This window comes from Mirounga angustirostris, unplaced genomic scaffold (assembly GCF_029215605.1).
Source record: "Mirounga angustirostris isolate CCGP_5_RB_7025 unplaced genomic scaffold, mMirAng1.0.hap1 SCAF_7, whole genome shotgun sequence".
Classification (NCBI taxonomy): Eukaryota; Metazoa; Chordata; class Mammalia; order Carnivora; family Phocidae; genus Mirounga; species Mirounga angustirostris.
Genome location: NW_026991715.1, coordinates 48,710,850 through 48,734,532, shown reverse-complemented (window position 1 = coordinate 48,734,532; position 23,683 = coordinate 48,710,850).

Here is a 23,683-nt window from a genome sequence, read left to right as displayed (position 1 = left end):
CTTTAGTTTTTCTTTTATTAATTAATCCATTGTTTCATATAAAGCCATCAAGTTAACTTGTAGGAAAATAAAGCACTTAAAGGCTTTGGAATATTTGATTGCTGACTTATATTCCAACTGTATCATTATTACACTCTTTCATTTTTAAAATTATGAGAAGTTGTCTGCTACTTTATGGTCAAAATTGCAAGGTTATTTCATTTCACTATTTCTCTTATAATAATGTTTGAAAATCCTTTTTAAGATAGGTATTCTTATGGTTCATTCTCACAAACTGTTTCTTAAGGTTAGATTCTTGAAATAAATTTATTTAAAAGATCAATGAAATGGAAAATTGGAGTGACTCAGCCAAGCAAAGAGTAATTGAATGTTTGAGTCATTACTCTTGGTGACAAATATTAAAACTAATAAAAGTAAATGGTGCTAGAATCAACAAAAAGTAAAACATCCAACACAGTAGGGAAGACCAAGATCAAAGCAATAAGTAGGTTGTGAAAGTGTTGTAAATCGGTGACTACCACAGTCTCAAGTAGCAATGATGCTTACATTAAAATTAGAGCTACATTGCAGGGAGGTGTAGGAGGGATGGTTAAAAAAGTAATTACTTGTGTTCTATAGCAAGCCAAAGACATATTAGAAACTTAGGTAAGCCTTCTCAATGCTACCTCTCCAGGTTTCTGAGAAAGACTCTAAATGATGCCTCCTCTATATGCAGTTCAGGACTTTACTTTTTTCTATTTGTCCAAGCTCTTCTCCAGTCCTGGCTTGACAGTGTGCTTTCCTTTTCTTCCCATTACTTAGACTTTATTTTTGCTTTGATTGTTTAACTTCCCACTTGGCAAGATAACATTGACACAGAACCTACTTCTTAGCCAAAATTCTGGCCAGCCTATAACTGGTTCCTCATCAGTCTGGTCAGGCAAATCCTAGTGCACTGGGTTTGATCTTAGGAAATTATAACTAAGAGCTTAAGAACGGAATGTAAGCTCAGAAGCCAAGCTCTTCAAAATGGGGAAGTTGGAGTCTTACAATAGAGACTTGATAAGGAAGGGTTGTTTTCTCCCCTCAATGCAATTTTAAGTCTGAACTGCAATGCTTGGGAACTTTATTCCAGGTCAGCAGTAATGTCTGAGAGATCAAATACTGGAAATGGGTGAAGAGAGATATGTTTAGGTAGGAGGATGTTGGTAGTGATGAATTCTGGCTCACAGCCATTTTAAAAAGATGTCAGAATCAAGTTTCTTGGAAGGTCCATGCAGATTGTTATAAGGATCAACTAGCAGGTGGGGAGATAGAAATAAAAGGAACCAGTTTCTAGGTTCTATGCTGTCTTTTGTATTTACTGTTTATTTGATTGCTCTAAAGCACATAAGAAATCAGGCCATCATTTTCTAAATGTAGTAGACCAACAAAGAGTGAGTATAATTGCATGTAGCTATGGTAGCCAAGAGAGTAGCAGCAAAAAAGATACATTACTCAAAATCCTCCTCATTATCCATATATTTATCTCTACTGTTTTTATTTGAAAAACTTGGTTAAATCCAGTTGTAAAAATTGTAAAATTGATGTTCCACATTATTGTCAAGAGACCAGTACCTCAGGAATAGATTTATCTCCATGCCTCTAAACAGAACTTGAAATGCACATATATGTGTATGCGGTATAGTCAGGGAGCTGAGAGCTTAGGCTCTGGAGTCAGACATCTGAGGCTCAGTCTACATTTCCTAATATTACTAGATCTGTCATCTTACCCAAGTTAATTTTCTTCATATTTCAAATTCCAGATTTTTTAAATGGGTCTAAAGATGTTACATACTTCACAAAGTACAATAATTATATATTAATTATTTTATTGTAGTTCTCATTTCAGTATAAAATGTAGAAAAGAGGACTGCCTCATTAAGAGTTCACATTAAAAAGGATCCACTCCAAACTTGGTATCTAAACCAAAATCTCCTGAAGATATACTGAAAGAGGGGATTGTAACTTTGGTGCCTACAGAAATGTGTACTGAATTCTCTTTACTGACCCATCATGCCAAGCTCCTTGTGATTCCACAATAGACAACTCTCCTCTTATTCCTTTCCCTATCTGCTTTGATACATTAAAAGGATGATGCCTTTATGGTTGAGTGTCTTGATTTTTTTTTCACTGTTTTAGTGGCATCATGGGAATTAACAATCCATTTATAGAAAATTCATAGTATTCTCTACTTGGCACTTGCATTTAAACTCCAAATTATTATTTTGTAATATGTTTTTTATGTCCCTGAAAACTTCAAAGTTGAACCCTGAGTGAACTTACTAATGGTTCAAGGCAATCTTACAGAATACATAGTAATTCCATCTTATGTAAATATCATTTACCCTAAATCCTCATATTTTCATTACATTTCAAATGTTATTTGAGCCTTAATGTTCTATTGTTATGGGGTAAAACAAACCTCTTAATCTCTTATTCTGAGAGTGAGAAATGTATCTTATAAAAGCTTTTCTTTTTGTGTGTAACCAGATTCTTGGTTTTGTTACAACCAGAATAAAGTGAGGTTTTCATAACCTCTTAATGTTGTTCACTTTCAAAACTATTGTGTCATTTTCACTGAGTCTATAGGCAACATTTCAGTGCTTTACAGTAAGATAGTTATATTGAGCTGTCTGACTGGAAATTACAATGGAAACAGCATGAGCTTTCCTCTTTTCCTCTGTAAGAAGCAACTACATTTTAGCAACTGCTACCATTTGCCCAAGATGCATCAGAAGGAATAATATTCAACATGTAATGCCTCTATGAATGCTTCAGTATCATATTTTAATATATATTGTATTTTATTTTAGACTTTGAACAAGTTTAGTTAAAAATAATTGTGGATTTGCATTCCAAGATAAAATTTACCTATGATATGATTACACCCGTTGGAATAAGAACAAAAATGATCATCAGTGCTATGACCTGTTTTGTATTTGAAAATTCCTAAGTCTAGGGAGAAATTTAATTGATTACCCCTCATTGCTTTATTAGCCTTCTCTTGTTGCCATTCTTCCTTATATTCATTATCAAGGATTGGCCAGAGACCTATGACTGTAAACCTTGAACTAAGCCAAAGAAGAATGGAATCTTTATAGAAGTACTTCGATGAAGAGGAAATTTGGGACTTAGAGTAGCATCTTTACCACCATAAGTGTTAACTAAAACCCTCATGACAGTCCTGGAGGGAGGGCTGAGGCCAGTATTGTCGATTGGTTTTCTAATCGTCATTGCTTCCAACTTTTCCTTGGCTTACAGAACCTCGATATTTATAGAAATGTATGTGTTGAACCATAGAAGAGCTGTCATGGTTTAGTCTACTTAGTTCAAGTTAGTCTTGTTTTAATTTCTGTGATCTGGAGACTCCTTTGTAGCAAGTGCTGTGAGTAACAATTACTCACTTGGATACATGTTTTCTGTTTTGTTTATTGCAGTGCTCTGGCCTGTGTGCTGTGTTCCTAGCAGGCTTGGTCCTCTGGTTCTGCCTTCCAATCACTGGATCACACCTCTGGTGAGTCTTAACTACACTCAGTAGTTAGCATTAATATCTTCATCTGTCCCCAGTTTGGGGACTGCAGTCACCCATAGCTTTCATGTATAAATTCAGCTGATTAGTTTTAGGAATCACTGGGGTTCAAATTAGAACTCCTCTGGTCTTTCCTGTGATTTTTGTAATTCTTGTACTAAACCCTTTCTGCTAAAATATTTACAAAGATTTTTATTCCCTACACTGAACATGATGGATACAGCCATACTCTTGTTTTTGCAGGTAAGGTTGGCCCTGTGACTCAGTAGTTACAAGGGTTATTGGAATTTTGTTGAATGTCTTTTGGTAAAGATTGTTTTCTGATTGAAGATATAGGGTATAAAAGTAAGTGGTTTGGCTGTTCTGCTCCTTCCCCTCTTTCTCCTTCTCTTCCTTCCTTTGATCTTAATTTTGGAGCAGCTGTCCTGAAACCATGTAATTTCTAGATGGATGAAGACTAAAGGCTACTATATTAGGCATAGTAGAGAAGGATGGAAAAAGCCTGGGTCCTTGATGATGTCATTAGGCTACTGAAGAAGGTCTGGATTGCTTACCGAATTTGTGCATTGTTAGGCTTCCTGTTATATACTAGAAAAATAATTTCTAATTGGCCAGAGAGTATTACCTACGGACTTCTTCGTGGTCCTAGATTAAAGGTAAAGGAAATCTTTTTTTTTTTTAAAGATTTTATTTATTTATTTGAGAGAGAGAGACTGAGAGAGAGAGAGCATGAGAGGGGGGAGGGTCAGGAGGGTCAGAGGGAGAAGCAGACTCCCTGCCGAGCAGGGAGCCCGATGCGGGACTCGATGCGGGACTCGATCCCGGGACTCCAGGATCATGACCTGAGCCGAAGGCAGTCGCTTAACCAACTGAGCCACCCAGGCGCCCAAGGTTAAGGAAATCTTAACTTCTCTAATGGAAGAGGTGCTGTCAGTGTCCCACCCATGTTTCAGACTTTACTCTTCCATGGTAGTCTAGCCAACCTCCCATGGCCACACAGTATCTCTGTGCTGGAGAACTTTTCTTGGAATTTCAAAAGGCCTCCTTCCCACCTCTAGAGCAAGGGGGAAGTGCCAACAGATAAATGCCTCTTCAGATACCCCCAAGCAGCGACTCTCAGAAATTGCCATATAAATATACTAATTTCCTGGTCCTTGGGGCAGAAAAATTCTGAGGCATGTGGTTTTTACACAGTTCCCAGACTTGCACAGCATACTGTGGTAGCTTAATAACTGATCGTTTATTGCTTGTCTCGTGTATCCCTTAGGTAGAGGTTGTACCTCCTAAATCAAATAATTGCACTTGATTTCTCTTGTCTCTTACGTGCTCCTGTGAGAATCAAACCTAAGATACCTAAATTAAAGTCAAATTAGATATATTAGACCCCAGTCAAATGAAAGAGGCTTTGCTGTTTTACTCAGTGGTCAGTGCACAAAGCCCTCTGGAAGCCATCTGCGATGTAATTTATGACTACGGCTTTTCAAAGACTTAGGCTCTTTGATTTTGATATATTACTTCAGTTATAACTGTGTCTTGACTATCCCCATCATATAAGTCCTAATGGGCGCCATTACATCATCTTTTATCACTAGGTGTCATCAGGACAATCTGTAATTAACCCACTGATCTGACGCTACTACTGCTTCCAAAGACAACTTAATTTTACTTCATTTAGAATACGATTTTCCCATTTGTTAAATGACTTTAACTGAAAATAGAATTTTGAGTTCTCCTTAATCAAGTATCTGCTATTTCCATGAGCTCAAACCACATAACTTTTTATATCCATGTGTGCAGGCAAGATGGGTAGATTTTGTTATGGTGTTAAAAAAAAAAAAAAAAGTCCCCGTTGACATCAAAATACTTTGCTTCTTTGCTAAAATACTAGAAATTCTCTAGCTGAGAGAGGTTTCCTAGAGTAACAGGTCATTGTAAGGGAATTAAAACATTTTGCTACCAAGGAAGACCAAATAATGAGCTAGCTGATGCATCACTGAGGATGTTCTCATTTAAAATATTACCACCCCGGGCGCCTGGGTGGCTCAGATGGTTAAAATATTACCACCCCTTGTCACCTATCATATGGAAATGACTCTACTGAGGTTACATCTTAATGAGAAGGAGGAAGAAGAAAACTGATGAATGATTTGTCACTCAGGTCAATTATTATGTATCACAGAGCACACTGGGAAGAAGTCAGGGCCCCAAGAGGCAGATCATAAAATGGGGGGTCAACCAAAAGCTGATATCCACTGAGCAACTCTGCCAGAGGGTTACCCTGTATACTAGATTACATGAAAAATTAAAAAAAAAAATAAACAAAATAATAACCTATAGTTAAACTTTGCCTTAACTCTCCATTTCTACTTCACAGCACTTAAGAATTATGGGATCAGCATAAAACATTTTGCTTTTACAAGAAAAGCTATTTTATTCTGACGGAAAGGCCTTAGGTAGAAAGTAAATATAGAGGGGAAAAATACAGGAAACTGTGTTATTTTATGTTGGTGGAAGCTGTTTCACAGACAACTAAGTGAGTTCCCTTGCATGAATCTTTTATCAAAGCAAGGCCAATGAGGCTAGTTAGCTGATGACAGAGCAGTTTTACACAAAACAATTTTATTTTGGTGAGTTTTAGTTGATGACAAACATGTCTGAATATCTACTAGGAAAATTTCCAAGGAGCTCCCCTTAACTTAGAGGGAGAAAAGGGTAATATGTTTTAGGAAGTAATTTTCCTGATAGAAATTATCTTTCAACTCTCTATTAACTGATTAGTGCCAGGAATGTGTTTTATACAACTTATTGTAAGAAAAACTATAAAGAAAAAAAGAGTTCACCAAATTGTAAGCTTATTGAGAATAAAGCCCTTATTTTAGTCATCTGAAGATCCCCACTGCCCATAACCATACTTTGTAATTATTAGGTTGTCAACAAGTATTTATTGAATAAATGAATGCTAGTTAAGTTTTGGCTTATGTTCTCAAAGAATTTATAATCTAGTTGACTTAGGGAGGCATACTGCTATAAACTAGCCAAAACACTATGTTGTATATGCAAGCAGTGGGTTCTTTGGGTAACTATTGATAGGGGTCAACAGTGTGAAATAAGTAAAGGTAATTCCCCGGCTATAATAAAAGCAAATCTCAGAACAAATTTGGCCGGAGACACCAACATGTGTTATCAATCAAATATATGATGCCAACATGTGTCATCAATAAAGTGTATGATGTTTTAAAAAATTTGATGAAGTTCCAGTTCCTAAGAAAATAATTTGCATGGAAGATGTACTTATGGCATATGTGACAATATTCCATTGTTAGATCATGCTAAACTTACTAAGTCAGGCCATTAAGAAACCTCTGAATCAGTGGTGGAAAATAAATATTTAAGAATCAAGCCTAAGATGTCATGCTTAAAGGTATAGGGTGAAGGGTGCAGTGTTTGTTCTATTCTTACCCCTGTTAAAGCAAAGTCTGGGATTAGTCCTAAAATTTTTCCGTCAATCTACACATCTTGAAGATCACCAGTGAGATTTCATCCCTAATGACCACTTTGTTAATGAACAAAATTTCTCCAGTAGAGTTGTAACATATTGTGCTAGTGAGCTAACTTTGATGATGACGACCAGAAAAAGAGGTAACTGAAGTGTATATAGTAGCTGTTGGAGGGATGTGGCTAGTTCATTCTCTGCTGAATTCCTGATGAGGATGAATAAATGCTCCTAGAGTGTGGTTTTCACATGCATATATAATAGCCAATTGTCTATAGTGAAGTACTTCAAATAAATGCAGTTTCATATCATATATGACATGAGTGGGGATCAGTAAAAATAAATAACACATATTGAATGCTTCCTGTCTGTGGAGGGAAGATTCTAAATATTTCACATGAATCGTCTCAAACAATCCCACAGCAACACTATTATTTCATTGTCAGTAAGAGAAAATTGAGGCTCTGAGAAGTTGGGTTGCTTGCTAAGGGAAGAAGCTGGCAAGTGGCAATTTATGATTTAAATGTAGATAATTAGCTTTAGAGTCCACACCCTTAACCGAAATGCAGTAGTGACTCTCACAACACGGAATACAGACTGATGGAACTAAGGGCTAAATTGTACAAGCTACTGGGACTTAGAGGCTGACCCGATCATACATGCAGAAGGACTGGACAGGAGTGCTGTTTGTCCTGGATTCAAGATCTGTTCAATAGGGAAATACAGTCAGTCACAGGTGAACCGAGATTACCTATACAATAGGTACTCTGTCACGTGTCTGTATTCCGTCCATATCATTTATTCAAATTTGTAACAGGAGAGTAGTTACCTTCATCAAACAATCAGGCTTGACCTGTAAACCCAGCTTCCCAGGACCTATATAGTTGATAGGACATCTGGATAAGTGCCATGATCAACTTGAACCCCTGGATTCATATTACAGTGGTGAGTTTCAAGGGGTATGGGTGATTTTAGAGATGGTAGAATGTGATTATCTGGTGGGGACAGCTCAGTAGATGAGAAAAATATCATCTAAAAATAATTACTTCAGTGGAATAACCAATTTACCCTTTAAAAAAATTATTGGCGCATAATTGCATACAGTGTTGTATTAGTCTCAGGTGTACAATATACTAATTCGACAATTCTATACATTATTCAGGGCTCACCACTATTAGGTTAGTCACCATCTGTCATACAGTGTCGTTAAAATATGATGGACTAAATTCCCCATGCTGTACTTTTCATCTCTGTGACTTAATTATCTTAAACTGGAAGTTTTACCTTTTAATTCCTTAATCTGTTTTGCCCACCTTCTCATCTACCTTCCATCTGGAAAATACCAGTTTGTTTTCTGTATTTAAGAGTCTGGTTTTTTGTTTGTTTTTTAGATTCTACATATCAGTGAAATCATACGGTATTTATCTTTGTGTCTGACTTCACTTAGCATAATATCCTCTAGGTCCATTTATGTTGTCACACATAGCAAGATCTCATTCTTTATTCTTTCTTTTTTTTTCCCTCTGGCTAAGCAGTATTCCATTGTGTGTGTGTGTGTGTGTGTGTATGTGTGCCACATCTTCTTTATCCATTCTTCTATTGATGGACACTTGATTTGTTTTCCTATCTTGGCTACAGTAAATAAAGCCACAATAAACATAGGGATGCATGTATCTTTTTTAATTAGTGTTTTTGTTTTCTTTGGGTCAATACACAATATTGGAATTACCGGGTCATAAGGTATTTCTATTTTTAATTTTTGGAGGAATCTCCATACTTTTTTCCATAGTGTTACGCCAATTTACATTCCCGACAACAGTGCACAAAGGTACCCTTTTCCCCAACTCCTGACCAATACTTGTTATTTCTTGTCTTTTTGATACTAGTCATTCTGACTGGTTTGAAGTGATATAGCATTGTGGTTTTGATTTGCATTTCCCTGATGGTTAGTACTATTGAGTACCTTTTCATGTGCCTGTTGGCCATCTCTGTGTCTTCTTTGGAAAAATGACTGTTTGAGTCTTCAGCCCATTTTTTAATCAGATTCTATTTTTTTGGTATAGAGTTGTAAAAGCTTTTTGTATGTACTTTGGATATTAACCCCTATCAGATATGTCATTTTGCAAATATCTGCTCTCATTCAGTAGGTTGCCCTTCCATTGTACCAGTGGTTTCCTTTGCTGTGGAAAATCTTTTTATTTTGATGTAGTCCCAATAGTTAATTTTTGCTTTTATTTCCCTTGCCTGAGGAGACATATTCATACATGTGGTGCTAAGGATGATGTCCAAAAGATTACTCCTATGTTTCTATTAAAAGTGTTATGGTTTTGGTGTCACATTTCAGTCTTTAGTGCACTTTGAGTTTATTTTTATGTATGGTATAAGAACACGGTCCAGTTTCATTCTATTGTACATAGCTGTCCAGTTTTCCCAACACCATTTTTTGAAGAGACTGTCTTTACTTGCATTGTTCATTTCCTTCATTACTGTAGATTAATTGACAATATATATGTGGTTTTATTTCTGGGCTCTCCATCCTATCCATTGATCTATGTACATATTTTTGGGCCAGTACCAAACTCTTATTATAACATCATATTGATTGATTTTTGAATATCGAATCAGGCTTGCCATCCTGGAATAAATCCCACCTGATTTTAGTGAATGATTTTTTTAATGTATTGTTAAATTTGGTTTGCTACTATTTTGTTGATGACTTTTGAATCTATGTTCATCAAAGATAAAGGGTATAGGTGTTTTTTGTTTGTTTTTTGTATTTGTCTGGTTTTAGTATCAGGGTAATGCTGGCCTCATAGAATGAATTTGGAAGTTTCCCCTCCTCTTTTATTTTTTTCAATAGTGTGAGAAGAATAGGTATAAATTAATTCCCCATTACTTGTTTGATAGAATTCACCCGTGAGGCCCTCTGGTCCTAGATTATTCTTTGTTGAGAGTTTTTTGATTACCACATCAATTTGTTACTAGTAATTAGTCTGCTCAAAATTCCTATTTCTTGCTGATTGAGTTTTAGAATACTGTATGTTTCTAGGAATTTATTCATTTCTTCTAGGTTGTCCAATTTGTTAGCATGAAATTTTTCATAATATCTTCATAATTCTTGGTATTTCTTTGTATTTCTCCTTTATTTCTGATTTTATTTATTTCCGTACACTTTTTTTCTTAATGAGTCTAGTTAAAAGCTTACCCCTTTTGTTTATCTTTTCAAAAGATCAGCTCATGTTTCATTGATTTTTTTCTGTTGCTTTGTTGTAGTCTCTATTTAATTTATTTCCATTCCAAGTCTTTATTTCCTTCTTCTACTAGCTGTAGGCTTTGTTTGTTATCTTTTTCTAGCTTCTTTAAATATAAGTTAAGTTGCTTTTTTGAGATTTTTCTTGTTTCTTGAGATAGGCCTGTGGTGCTATAAACTTCCCTCTAAGCACTGCTTTTTCTGTGTCTCAAAGATTTTGGAACATTGTGTTTTCATTTTCATTTGTCTTTATATGTTTTTTTATTTCCACTTTGATTTCTTCGTTGCCCATTGGTTATTTGGTAGTATGTCGTTTCACCTCCATGTGTTTATGTTTCCTTCCAGGTTTTTTCTTATAATTCATTTCTAGTTTCATATCATTGGGGTTGGAAAAGATGCTTGATACAATATCAGTCTTCTTAAATTTACTGAGACTTGTTTCATCCTAACATGATCTATGCTGGAGAATGTTTCATGTACACTTGAGAAGAATGTGTGTTCTGGTTTGGAAGGGAATGTTCTGTATAGATCTTTTAGGTCCAGCTAGTCTAATGTGTCCTATAAAGTCACTGTTTCCTTGTTGTTTTTCTGTCTGGATGATGTGTCCACTGATGTAACTGGGGTGTTAAAATGCCCTGCTCTTATTATATTACTGTCAACTTCTCCCTTTATGTCTGTTAATATTTGTTTTATGGATTTAGGTGCTCTTACACTGGGTGCACAGAGATTTACAATTGTATATTCTCTTACTGAATTATTCCCTTTATCATTATGTAGTGCCCTGTTTTGTCTCTTGCTATAGTCTACTATTTCATATAAGTATTGCTACCCTCGCTTTAATTTGTTTTTACCTCCATTTGTTTGATGTATGTTTTTCATCTCTTTGCTTCCAGTCTATATGTATCTTTGTTCTGAAATGAGTCTCTTCTCAGCAGATAGATGGGTCTTGTTTTTTGTTTTGTTTTTAAATCCATTCAGTAACCCTATGTCTTTTAATTGGAACAGTTATTCCATTTATATTTAAAGTAATTATTGGTAGGTATGTACTTACTGCCATTTTATGAATTGTTTTCTGGGGGTTTTTTTTGTAGTTCCTCTCCTCTTTTCTTGCTCTCTTCTATTGTAGCTTGATGATTTTCCTTAATGTTAAGCTTAAATTCCTTGTCTTTATTTTTAGTGTATCAATTTCAGGGTTTTGATTTGTGGTTATCATTGGGTTCATATATAACACCTTGTGTGTATAAAGTCTACATTGAGTTGATGGTTGCTTAAGTTTGAACACATTCTAAAAGCATTACGTTTTTACACCTTCCTGCACATTTTATGTACATATTTTACATTGTTTTATCTTGTGTATCCCTTCACTAATTTTTGTTAGATATAATTGATTTTAGTATTTGTGTTTTAACTTCCATACTGGCTTTATAAGTGATTAGTCTACTATATTTACTGTATGTTTGTTTTGCATGTAAATTTTTTTTTTTTTCCTGCCAGAAATTTCTTGCTTCTAGTTATGGCCTTTTCTTTCTATTTATGCCTTTAATAATTGTTATAGGGTTGATTCAGTGGTGAGTAACCTCTTTAACTCTTGTTTCTCTGGGAAACTCTGTATCTCTCCTATTCTGTAGGAGAGAATGGGTAGAGTTGCTGGGTAGAATATTCTTGGTTGTAGGTTTTTTCCGCTTAGCACTTTGAATATATCAAAGTGGCCTACAGAGTTGCTGTTGAAAAACCATCTGATAGCCTTATAGGATTTCCCTTATATGTGGTTGTTTTCTTTTCTCTTGCTTTAAGAATTCTCCCTTTATCATTCCTTGCTGATTTTTTTAGTTATTAGGTGTCTTGGTGTGGACCTTCTTGGGTTCCCCTTTTAGGGACTTGGAGTCCCTAGAATCTGGGAGTCCAGAAGTAATAGAAGGTAACTTTCAGAAATCTAGAATGATCTCTTTGTATACCCATGAGGGAATCAAGGCCTAGAGAGGTCAACTGACTTTAACAATTGTGCAAGTTTCCAGAAGGTATCAAAAGCTTATGAATAATCTTGTAATATATTCTGATTAAAAAACTGAACTAGGAAAAAAATGTCTATTTCAGCTGCCTAGGGAAAATAAGAGATGTGAATGCCTTTGTTAAAGTTCATCATATGTGATAGTTTTACGATTTCAGTGTTGGTATGAAAATGAGTAAGGAAACCTTAGTTTTCTAGCATTAAAAAATGTTTATTACCACATATCTTCTAAAATTTTAGATTTAGGGCGCCTGGGTGGCTCAGTTGGTTAAGCGACTGCCTTTGGCTCAGGTCATGATCCTGGAGTCCCGGGATCGAGTCCCACATTGGGCTCCCTGCTCAGCGGGGAGCCTGCTTCTCCCTCTGACCCTCCCCCCTCTCATGTACTCGCTCTCTCTCATTCTCTCTCTCTCAAATAAATAAATAAAATCTTAAAAAAATAAAATAAAATAAAATTTTAGATTTAGTTCATTGTCCTTGGGGTAAAACAGTTCAGTATAGCAATAGGCAGATGACCCTGATGCTATCAAACTTTTTTGACATTGATACTGTTATTAATGAGTAGTTAATTGAGGGTGATAAAAATTTTTCTCTTTTTACCTTTTTATCCCCTTAAAAACAAAAGTAATACTCCATTTTGGGTGGCAGCTTTTCTACCTCTGTGGAAAGAACTGGACTTTGATTAAGTATATTATACTATTGAAAAGTTTTATGTATGTGTGCCTATGTGCAAATGCATGCATATGTTCATATTTTCACGTTCACTAAAAACAATTTTGATGTCAAAATTTTTCTGTTCTTAATTATATATGTAGCCAATGCAGGTATAGTGTCTTAGATTAAATATGTATAGTGTATGTATAGTGTCACATTAGTAAATATGCATCATTTGTTAAAATTATACTATGGTTATGTGTGGTACTTCTCTAAGCTTTGACTGACAAGATAATTTTACTGAAAGGGAATATATCAGATATTGACCATTTGGATTCACAAATAAAACTGAGACAGCTAAAATAAAAGAACTTTAAAACCTCATTTTTGGAGAGCAAATAGAAATCTTTCCAGTTGGGGCTCCTGGGTGGCTCAGTTGGTTAAGCGTCTGACTTTGGCTCAGGTCATGATCCCAGGGTCCTGGGATCGAGTCCCACATCGGGCTCCCTGCTCAGCGGGGAGTCTGCTTCTCCTTCTCCCTCTGCCCCTCCCCCATGCTCGTGCTCACTCACTCTCTCAAATAAATAAATAAAAATCTTTAAAAAAAAAAATCTTTCCAATGACTTCACTTAAGGTAGAAGTAATACATACCGATATCTTTTCTTCTTTGGAAAAATAAAATGGAAAAACAAAAGTTACAGCATGGCCCCCATATGTAAAGGGAGGCATAAATATGTCTGGCTTCAGCTCAAGTAAAGTTGCTATCTTGCAAGCTCTGGTTTTACTATGTTTCTTTTGGGTATTCCACAAAGGGAGTTGTTTATATACACTATGCCTAAAGTAAATATTTACTCTTCATGAAATGCAACTCTCTTGGAAGCACAAACAAGCACCTGTATCACTGTATCATTCCTCTTGTCCAATTTGCAAAATTAAGGACTCTTAGAGTATGTAATTATTTTCAGTACAATGTGATGTAACTGTGCCACCTTCATCAGCATTAATGAGTACAGCACAGCTAATTCTTTACTTAGGGCACTGACTTGGAGTTCTATTGTGGGAAATGGCTCTACAACTAATAAATTAGACTTTCTGCAAGTTATACAATAGCTGAGAGTAGGCAGTCTCTTCAGAAATCCTCAGGCCCAAATGGTTTCTCTAATTATACTAAACATTGAGAGAATTGCTCGGAATAGAGCTTTCCTATACCTTCAAAACTGCTTGGTAAGGGAGTAAAAAAGGAACAGAAAACAGTATCTATTGTTTAATTTAAATCATGCTAGACAGAGTGTTGGAAAATAAGTAGACTGTTTTAAATCAAAAGTCATGGGTTAGAGTAAGAGATATTTTAGTTTCCTAAGGGGGCATAAAGGAGTGTCTAAGGGTTAGAGTATTTGCTCTTTGAAGAGGGTATGGAAGTCCTCATCCTATAGGAGAAAACTTCTAATGAACTTGTTTTACTTTCAGTGGGAAAGACAAAGTTTCCTGGTGTGACAAAAAATAGGAAACTTTTAAACATAATCTCATTAGTCTTTGAAGATTATTTACTTGATATCTGATATGTTACATTATTTAAAATGATCATTATATTAGAGTCTCACCCTGGAAACAAATGAATATAAAAAGGTCTGAATCCCTAAGGTCTTCATCTATGACAGTATAACAAAGGAGTTCCATATATAGTAAGACAGGACAGCATTTCCTGGACTCAACATCTGCGTGGTCATAGAAGGATTTTTCCCCAGGGAGAAATGTTTTTCTGTGAATGGGCAGTAACATGAAATATTTCAGATGAAATGGAGCCAGGTTTTTTGTTTGTTTGTTTTTTAGTAAGAATTAACTAGGTTTTTGTTAATACCTACTCATAGCAATCAGTGAAATTTTGGTTCCCCTTTCTGAGCAGCCCCTCTGGTTTGATGGTGATGGTGATTTTTATTTCCCAGTTTACTCCATGTTTTCATTAAAGCTTGATTATTGTGAGGCTATAATCAAGTCAAATTTCCTCCTCTTAGTAAGAAACAGCTCTTAATTCATCCCATATCTCTTGTTTTTTCCTCATTTAGCTTGTTTTCCTTCTCAAGACATTCTTCAGGAACACTAAGTGGGAGAGAAACTTTCTGAGCCCTTTCATGTCTGAAATATATTTTGTTTTCACATTTGAATAGTAATTTTCCTTGGCAAAAAATCCAGATAGAAAATAAATTTCCCTGAGTAATTTAAAGATGCTTTCAGTTGTCTCCTAGCATTCAGTTTTGCTGATGATAAATATGATTTTTGTCTGATTCTCATCCTTTTTGGTTATGTTGTTTTGTTTTTTGGAAGTCACTGGATCCTTTTAATCCTTGGGATTATATAATATTATGTAAGTATTTGGGATTGGGTTTTTTTTCAATCATCCTGTTTGTAGCTTACTAAGGCATTTCAGTACAAAGGCTCATATTTTTAACAGCTTTAGAAAATCATTACACTATTTCTTTGAAACACTTTTCCCTTGAACTTCTAGTCACATAGTGCTGAGTTCTTAGTCAATACCTATTACCTACTTCATCTACAGATACCAAATATTGATGGGTAACATATATTTATGGTTTAAAATAAGTGACAAATAATAAAGTGCCAGGCCTAGGCATAACATATCAACATATCAATAATCAATATCAATAATACTTAAAGGTAAAAAAATTAAATATCCCAACTTAAAAAAAAGATTTCCAGTGAGTTTAAAAAAATGACTAGCTTTGAAATCAAATATGTAAGTATGTTGAAAGTCAAATGATGGGAGGAGATATACCGCAACCATTAATAAAAAGCATAAGTGGCTACATTAATATCTAATAATGTAGACTTAAGGGTAAGTAAAATTACCAGAGACAAAGAAAAACATATGTAAAGATAAAAAGATCAAACTACCAGGAATGCATAATGATAATAAATAGGTTACCCACTGAACAACATAGACTTCAAGTATGTGAAGCAAAAACTGATAGAGCTAAAAGGAAAAATTAACAAATTCACAATCCTATAGCTGAAGACTTTAACAATGTCCTTGCAACAGCTGTTGGAACCAGCCAGAAAATTAGCAAGTGCACAGAAGATCTGATCAACATAATCAACCAACAGTATCCAATTGAAATATACAGAACATTCCAGCCAACAACAGCAAGACATCTACCAAGGTAGATCATATTCTGGGCCATAAAACAAACCTCAATAAGCTTAAAAGAAATGAAATCATACAGGGTCTGTTCTCTGATCATTATGGAATTAAAGTAGAAATCTATAACAAAAAGACAGCTGTCAATTTATAATTCTTTGGAAATTAAATACAACTTCTGAATAGTCCATGGATCAAAGAGGATGACTCAAATGAAATAAAACATAGAACTAAATGAAATGAAAAAGTCAGTATATCAAAATGTGCAGGGTAAATCTAAAGTAGTGTTCAGAGGCAAAGTAGATTTAAATTCTTACATTAGAAATGAAAAAAGGTCTCAAATCAGTAATCCAAGTTCCTATTTCAAGACACTAGAAAAGGGAGAGTAAAACAAACAAAAGACCTCAAAGCAAGCAGAAGGAAAGAATTAGTAAATGTAATAACAGAAATCTATGAAATTGAAAGTAGGAATATAATAAAATCAGTGAAACAAAAAGTTGATTCTTCAAAAATAAAAAAAAGTGGGTAAAATTGTAGCAAGACTGACAACAATAAAAAGAACACAAATGACCAGTATTAGAAATAGAATAGGAAATAGCAGCCTAGATTCTAGAGCCGCTAAAAAGAAAGGAAACACTATGAACAACTTAATATTTATAAATTTGGTACATTAAACCAGGTACTTAAAAATCCAAACTACTAAAACTCATCTAAGCTTGAATAGAGAAACTGCATGGGTCTATAATCACTAAAGAAGTTGAATTTAGGCTCTTCCTGAAAAAAAAAATTTCAAGGCCAACTTGTTTCTCTGGAGAGTTCTATTAAATATTTAAAGAAAAATAGTACCAACGTTATGTAATTACTTCCAGAAAATAGAAGAAAAGCACTTCCCAACTCATTTCATGAAGGTTAAGATTACCCTAATAACTTCACCAGAAGATAGTTAAAAAAAGACACTAGAGAACAGTATCTCTCATGAATATAGATATAAAAACTCTTAGGAAGATATTGACAAACAAAAATCCAATGATATGTAAAAATAATTATTGTGTTATTAGCAAGTGGGATTCATGCCAAGTATGCAAAGCTGGTACAACACTTGAAAATCAATGTGATTCACTGTATCTACAATTAAAAGAAGGCAAAACCATATGATCGTATCAAGTGACGCACAGAAAGCACTTGACAGAAATCCAACATCCGTTCATGACAGAACTCTCAGCAAATTAGGACTAGAAGGGAGTTACCTTAACTTGATGAAAAGCGTCTACAAAAAGACAACAGCTAACATCACAGTTATTTCGAAAAATGAAATTTATAGGGGTAAAAATGAAATAGGCTGGAAGAATTTTATGTGATTTGTTGCTTCAGAGGCAATTATGTAGAGGCAATAAAATATATTAATAAATCTGAGTTGAAGAAACCTACTTTATTAAAATTTCAATGATAGGAGCAACTGACAGCTTTGAATTATTTAGTGGTAAGAAATGATTAGGTGTCAGTATGATAACCTTTCCAGCAAGAGAGTGGTGTGGTTGGAACTGATAACTCTGATGCAACTCAAGAACAAATAGAAATTGATAAAAATCAACATTATCTACAAATTGGCTGTATTAACTGAGGCTCTTCCAGATTTTTGGTAAAACTAATTTAGTTCATATGTTGACATAATAATACTCACTAGTACCTTTTGACCACCTGGCCACCATCCCATTCCTCTGTTCAGAGATAATCAGTTTGTTGTGATTTCTTTCCCATATATTATAAACATATAAAAGTATATATGCATTGGGATATACATTTGCTTACACAAAAGGGGTCATACTAGAAACATTGTTTTGTAACATGCTTATTGACCTTAATATCTCATGTATCCCAGTGCCTACTGATGGACCTTATTCTTTTTTTTCTGCATGCTATTCCAGTGAATTTATTTAAATTGGTCCTCTATTGAACGTTTTCCCCAGCTTTATTCAGATATAATTGACATACAGCATTGTGTAAGTTTAAGGTATGCATGTGATGTTTTGATATACATAAATATTGTGAAATGATTACTATAGTAAAGTTAGTTACTATGTCCATAGCCTTAAATTGTTGCCGTGTGTGTGTGTGTGTGTGTGTGTTGAGAACATTTACAATCTACTCTCTAGCAACTTTCAAGTATACAGTACAATGTTATTAACTATAGTCACCATGATGTACATTAGTATTGATGAACATTTATGTTGTGTTCAGATTTTTGTTTTGGGGACTAATGCTGCAATACATATCCTTGTCTATATGTGTCCTTATATTTGAGCATATCCTTGGAGGTGAGATCACTCTAAGTGGTAAGAATATTGATTAATAATACTGACTTTCAGAGGTTATAAAAATTCATTTCCTCACAAACATTATATGAGAATTCCTGTTTCTCTACATCTTCACTAACTTTAGATATCGTCAAGTCTTTTTAATGTTTTCTATCTATAGATGAGAATAATATGCTGTTGCTTAATTTGTATTTCTCAGTTATGAGTGATGGTAGGCAATTTTTTTTACAGGTTAATAACTTGGTTATGAAACATCTTCATATATTTTGCCCATTTTTCTATGGTGAGAATTTATCTAACTTATAAAAGTTAATTAAATATTAAAGAAAAAGTCTTTTGTTTGACATAGGTGATAAAATATTTTTGTTTTTGATCCCTGGACTATTTTGAATTTTGTAGGAGTTTTACTTGGGGAAACATAGAACTTAAAAAAAAGTGTTTTTAGTTAAATTTATTACTCCTTGTTTCCAGGATGTTATGGTTTTGTGTCAGCTTTAGAAAATTTTATCCCTACAAAATTATTTTTATTTTTATTTATTTATTTATTTTTAAAGATTTTATTATTTGACAGAGAGACACAGTGAAAGAGGGAACACAAGCAGGGGGAGTAGAAGAGGGAGAAGCAGGCTTCCTGCAGAGCAGGGAGCCCGATGCGGGGCTCAATCCCAGGACCCTGGGATCATGATGTGAGCCGAAGGCAGACGCTTAATGACTGAGCCACCCAGGCGCCCCCCTCAAAAGTATTTTTAAAATTAACCTGAACATTCTTCTAGTATTTAGTTGGTTTTTTTCTCCATTTTAAATTTGGTATATCACGAATTTATTCTGTATAAAGAGAGAAGTAGGGCCTAGCCTGACCCTTATGGTAATATTCTTTGCCAGGAGTACAACATACATGACAACTCACATTTTTTCCTCGCTAATTTAAAAATATACCTTTATCATGCACATTTTCGTATGTATTTCTGGATACCCTGTTTCATTCCAGTGGTCTGCTCTCTTCATTTCTGTATTGTACAACTACGGGAGCTTTATAGCATGCTTGACATAGTGTAGCAATAATCTCTTCATTAATTTTTTCTTAACATATATTGCATTATTTGTTTCAGAGGTACAGATCTGAGATTCAACAGTCTTGCACAATTCACAGCGCTTACCAGAGCACATACCCTCCCCAGTGTCTATCACCCAGTCACCCCATCCCTCCCACCCCACCCCCCACTCCAGCAACCCTCAGTTTGTTTCCTGCAATTAAGAATTCCTCATATCAGTGAGATCATATGATACATGTCCTCTTTTCAGATATTTTTCGTGGTTATTGCCACATTTACATTCAAGTCAACTTTATGGTCATTTTAACAAATTATACAATTAGCCTATTTGTAGCTTGAATGAAGGTACATGAATATAAGATCAACTTAGAAAAATTATCATCTAAACATGAGTAAGTTTATTCCTAAAGGTTTAAAACATTTTTATTGATACAAAAATGAGAATTTTTTTCATATTATTTTCTATAAGTTTATTGTTTGTATTTAGGAAATCTGAATATACTATGCACATTGCTACTATGTCATCAAAAAATATTAGGAACAACAAAAATTATTTTAAATTTATATCTAAAAATGTATTCATTAAACAAAATAAAATCAAATACCCATATGACACTGTGTGCAATCAGATGTACAAATGTTTTGGGGATCAAAATAAATGTTTTATGAAGTCCCTCTGAAATTCCAGGATTCTCTGATTAGTAGTTTTTCAAATGAAGTACTTCACTATACTTCATTTTTAAATTGTATTATGTTATATAATCACCATACATAACATCATTAGTTTTTTATGTAGTGTTCCATGATTCATTGTTTGCGTATAACACCCAGTGCTCTATTCAGTACGTGCCCTCTTTAAAACCCATCACCAGGCTAACCCATCACCCCAACCCCCTCCCCTCTAGAACCCTCAGTTTGTTTTTCAGAGTCCATAGTCTCTCATGGTTCATCTCTTCCTCTGATTCCCCCCCTTCATTTTTCCCTTCCTGCTATCTTCTTTTTTTTTTTTTTTTTTTTAACATATAATGTATTATTTGTTTCAGAGGTACAGGTCTGTGATTCAATAGTCTTACACAATTCAAAGCGCTCACCATAACACATACCCTCCCCAATGTCTATCACCCAGCCACCCCATCCCTCCCACCGCCCCCACCACTCCAGCAACCCTCAGTTTGTTTCCTGAGATTAAGAATTCCTCATATCTGTGAGATCATATGATACATGTCTTTCTCTGATTGACTTATTTCGCTCAGCATAATACCCTCCAGTTCCAACCACGTCGTTGCAAATGGCAAGATCTCATTCCTTTTGATGGCTGCATAATATTCCATTGTATATATATACCACCTCTTCTTTATCCATTCAGCTGTCGATGGACATCTTGGCTCTTTCCACAGTTTGGCTATTGTGGACATTGCTGCTAGAAACATCGGGGTGCATGTACCTCTTCGGATCCCTACATTTGTATCTTTGGGGTAAATACCCAGTAGTGCAATTGCTGGGTCATATGGTAACTCTATTTTCAACTTTTTGAGGAACCTCCATTCTGTTTTCCAGAGTGGCTGCCCCAGCTTGCATTCCCACCAACAGTGTAGGAGGGTTCCCCTTTCTCCACAAACCCGCCAACATCTGTCATTTCCTGACTTGTTAATTTTAGCCATTCTGACTGGTGTTAAGTGGTATCTCATTGAGGTTTTGATTTGGATTTCCCTGATGTTGAGCAATGTTGAGCACTTTTTCATGTGTCTGTTGGCCATTTGGATGTCTTCTTTGGAAAAATGTCTGTTCACGTCTCCTGCCCATTTCTTGATTGGATCATTTGTTCTTTGGGAGTTGAGTTTGATAAGTTCTTTATAGATTTTGGAGACTAGCCCTTTATCTGATATGTCATTTGCAAATATCTTCTCCCCTTCTGTTGATTGTCTTTGGTTTTGTTGACTGTTTCATTTGTTTCCATGAATTTTTTTAATTCTCCTTTAATTTCCTGGTTGACCCATTCATTCTTTAGTAGGATGCTCTTTAGCCTCCACGTATTTGAGTTCTTTCTGACTTTCCTCTTGGATTGAGTTCTAGTTTCAAAGCATTGTGGTCCGAAAATATGCAGGGAATGATCCCAGTCTTTTGGTACTGGCTGAGACCTGATTTGTGACCTAGGATGTGATCTATTCTGGAGAATGTTCCATGGGCACTAGAGAAGAATGTGTAATCTGTTGCTTTGGGTTGGAATGTTCTGAATATATCTCTGAAGTCCATCTGGTCCAGTGTGTGATTTAAAGTCTTTACTTCCTTGTTTATCTTTTGCTTAGATGATCTGTCCATTTCAGTGAGGGGAGTGTTAAAGTCCCCTACTATTATAGTATTGTTGTTGATATGTTTCTTTGCTTTTGTTATTAATTGGCTTATATAATTGGCTGCTCCCATGTTGGGAGCCTAGATGCTTACAATTATTAGATCTTCTTGTTGGATAGACCCTTTAAGTACAATATAGTGTCCTTCCTCATCTCTTATTATAGTCTTTGGTTTAAAATCTAATTTGTCTGATATAAGGATTATCAACCCAACTTTCTTTTGATGTCCATTAGCATGATAAATGGTTTTCTACCCCCTCACTTTCAATCTGGGGGTGTCTTTGCCTCTAAAATGAGTCTCTTGCAGACAGCATATCAATGGGTCTTATTTTTTTATCCAATCTGATAGCCTGTGTCTTTTGATTGGGGCATTTAGCCCATTTACATTCAGGGTAACTATTGAAAGATAGCAATTTAGTTCCGTTGTATTGCCTGTAAGGTGACTGTTACCGTATATTGTCTGTGTTCCTTCCTGGTCTATGTTACTTTTAGGCTCTCTCTTTGCTTAGAGGACCCCTTTCAGTATTTCTTGTAGGGCTGGTTTTGTGTTTGCAAATTCCTTTAGTTTTTGTTTGTCCTGGAAGCTTTTTATCTCGCCTATTTTCAAAGACAGCCTAGTGGGATATAGTATTCTTGGCTGCATATTTTTCCATTTAGTGCTCTGAATATATCTTGCCAGTCCTTTCTGGCCTGCCAGGTCTCTGTGGATAGGTCTGTTGCCAATCTAATGTTTCTACCATTGTAGGTTACATATCTCTTCTCCCAAGCTGCTTTCAGGATTTTCTCTTTGTCTCTGAGACTTGTAAGTTTTACTATTAGATGTTGGGGTGTTGACCTATTTTTATTGATTTTTGAGGGGGGTTCTCTGTGCGTCCTGGATTTTGATGCCTGTTTCCTTCCCCAAATTAGGGAAGTTCTCTGCTATAATTTGCTCCATTATACCTTCTGCCCCTCTCTCTCTTTCTTCTTCTTCTGGGATCCCAATTATTCTAATGTTGTTTCATCTTATGGTATCACTTATCTCTCGAATTCTGCCCTCGTGATCCAGTAGTTGTTTATCTCTCTTTTTCTCAGCTTCTTTATTTTCCATCATTTGGTCTTGTATATCACTAATTCTCTCTTCTGCCTCATTTATCCTAGCAGTTAGAGCCTCCATTTTTTATTGTACCTCATTAATAGCCTTTTTGATTTCTACTTGGTTAGATACTAGTTCTTTTACTTCTCCAGATAGGGTTTCTCTAATATCTTCCATGCTTTTTTCAAGCCTAGCTAGTATCTTTAAAGTGATGATTCTGAACTCTAGATCTGACATCGTACTAATGTCCATATTGAGTAGGTCCCTGGCAGTCGGTACTGCCTCTTGTTCTTTTTTTTTTGAGGTGTTTTTTTCCATCTTGTCATTTTGTCCAGAGGAGAATAGATGAATGAGAGAACAAAATGCTAACAGGGTAACAACGACCCCAGAAAAATATACACTAAACAAATCAGAAGAGACCTGAAACCAGGGGAAAAGAAAGCGAAAGAAAGAAAAAAGAAACAGAAAAAGAAAAAGATTTAAAAAAAGCAAAAAAAGAAAAAACAAAAACAAAAACAGAATATGATCAAATATGATCAGGCTGGTGCCTAGATCAGTGCCACACACTAGATTTTGGGTGTATTTTGGTCTGTTAGAAGAAAGTTCCTCCCATAATTTTAAAGAAAGAGAAACTTATATGTGTACAAAAATAAGGGTAAATACGATGAAGGGATGGAATATGACTGTTAAGATGAAAATTATAAAAAAGTTTTATAAAAGGAATTGATAAGATAATAAGTTGGTTGAAAAAAGAAAGAAGAGGATTTAAAAAAAAAAGGGAGAG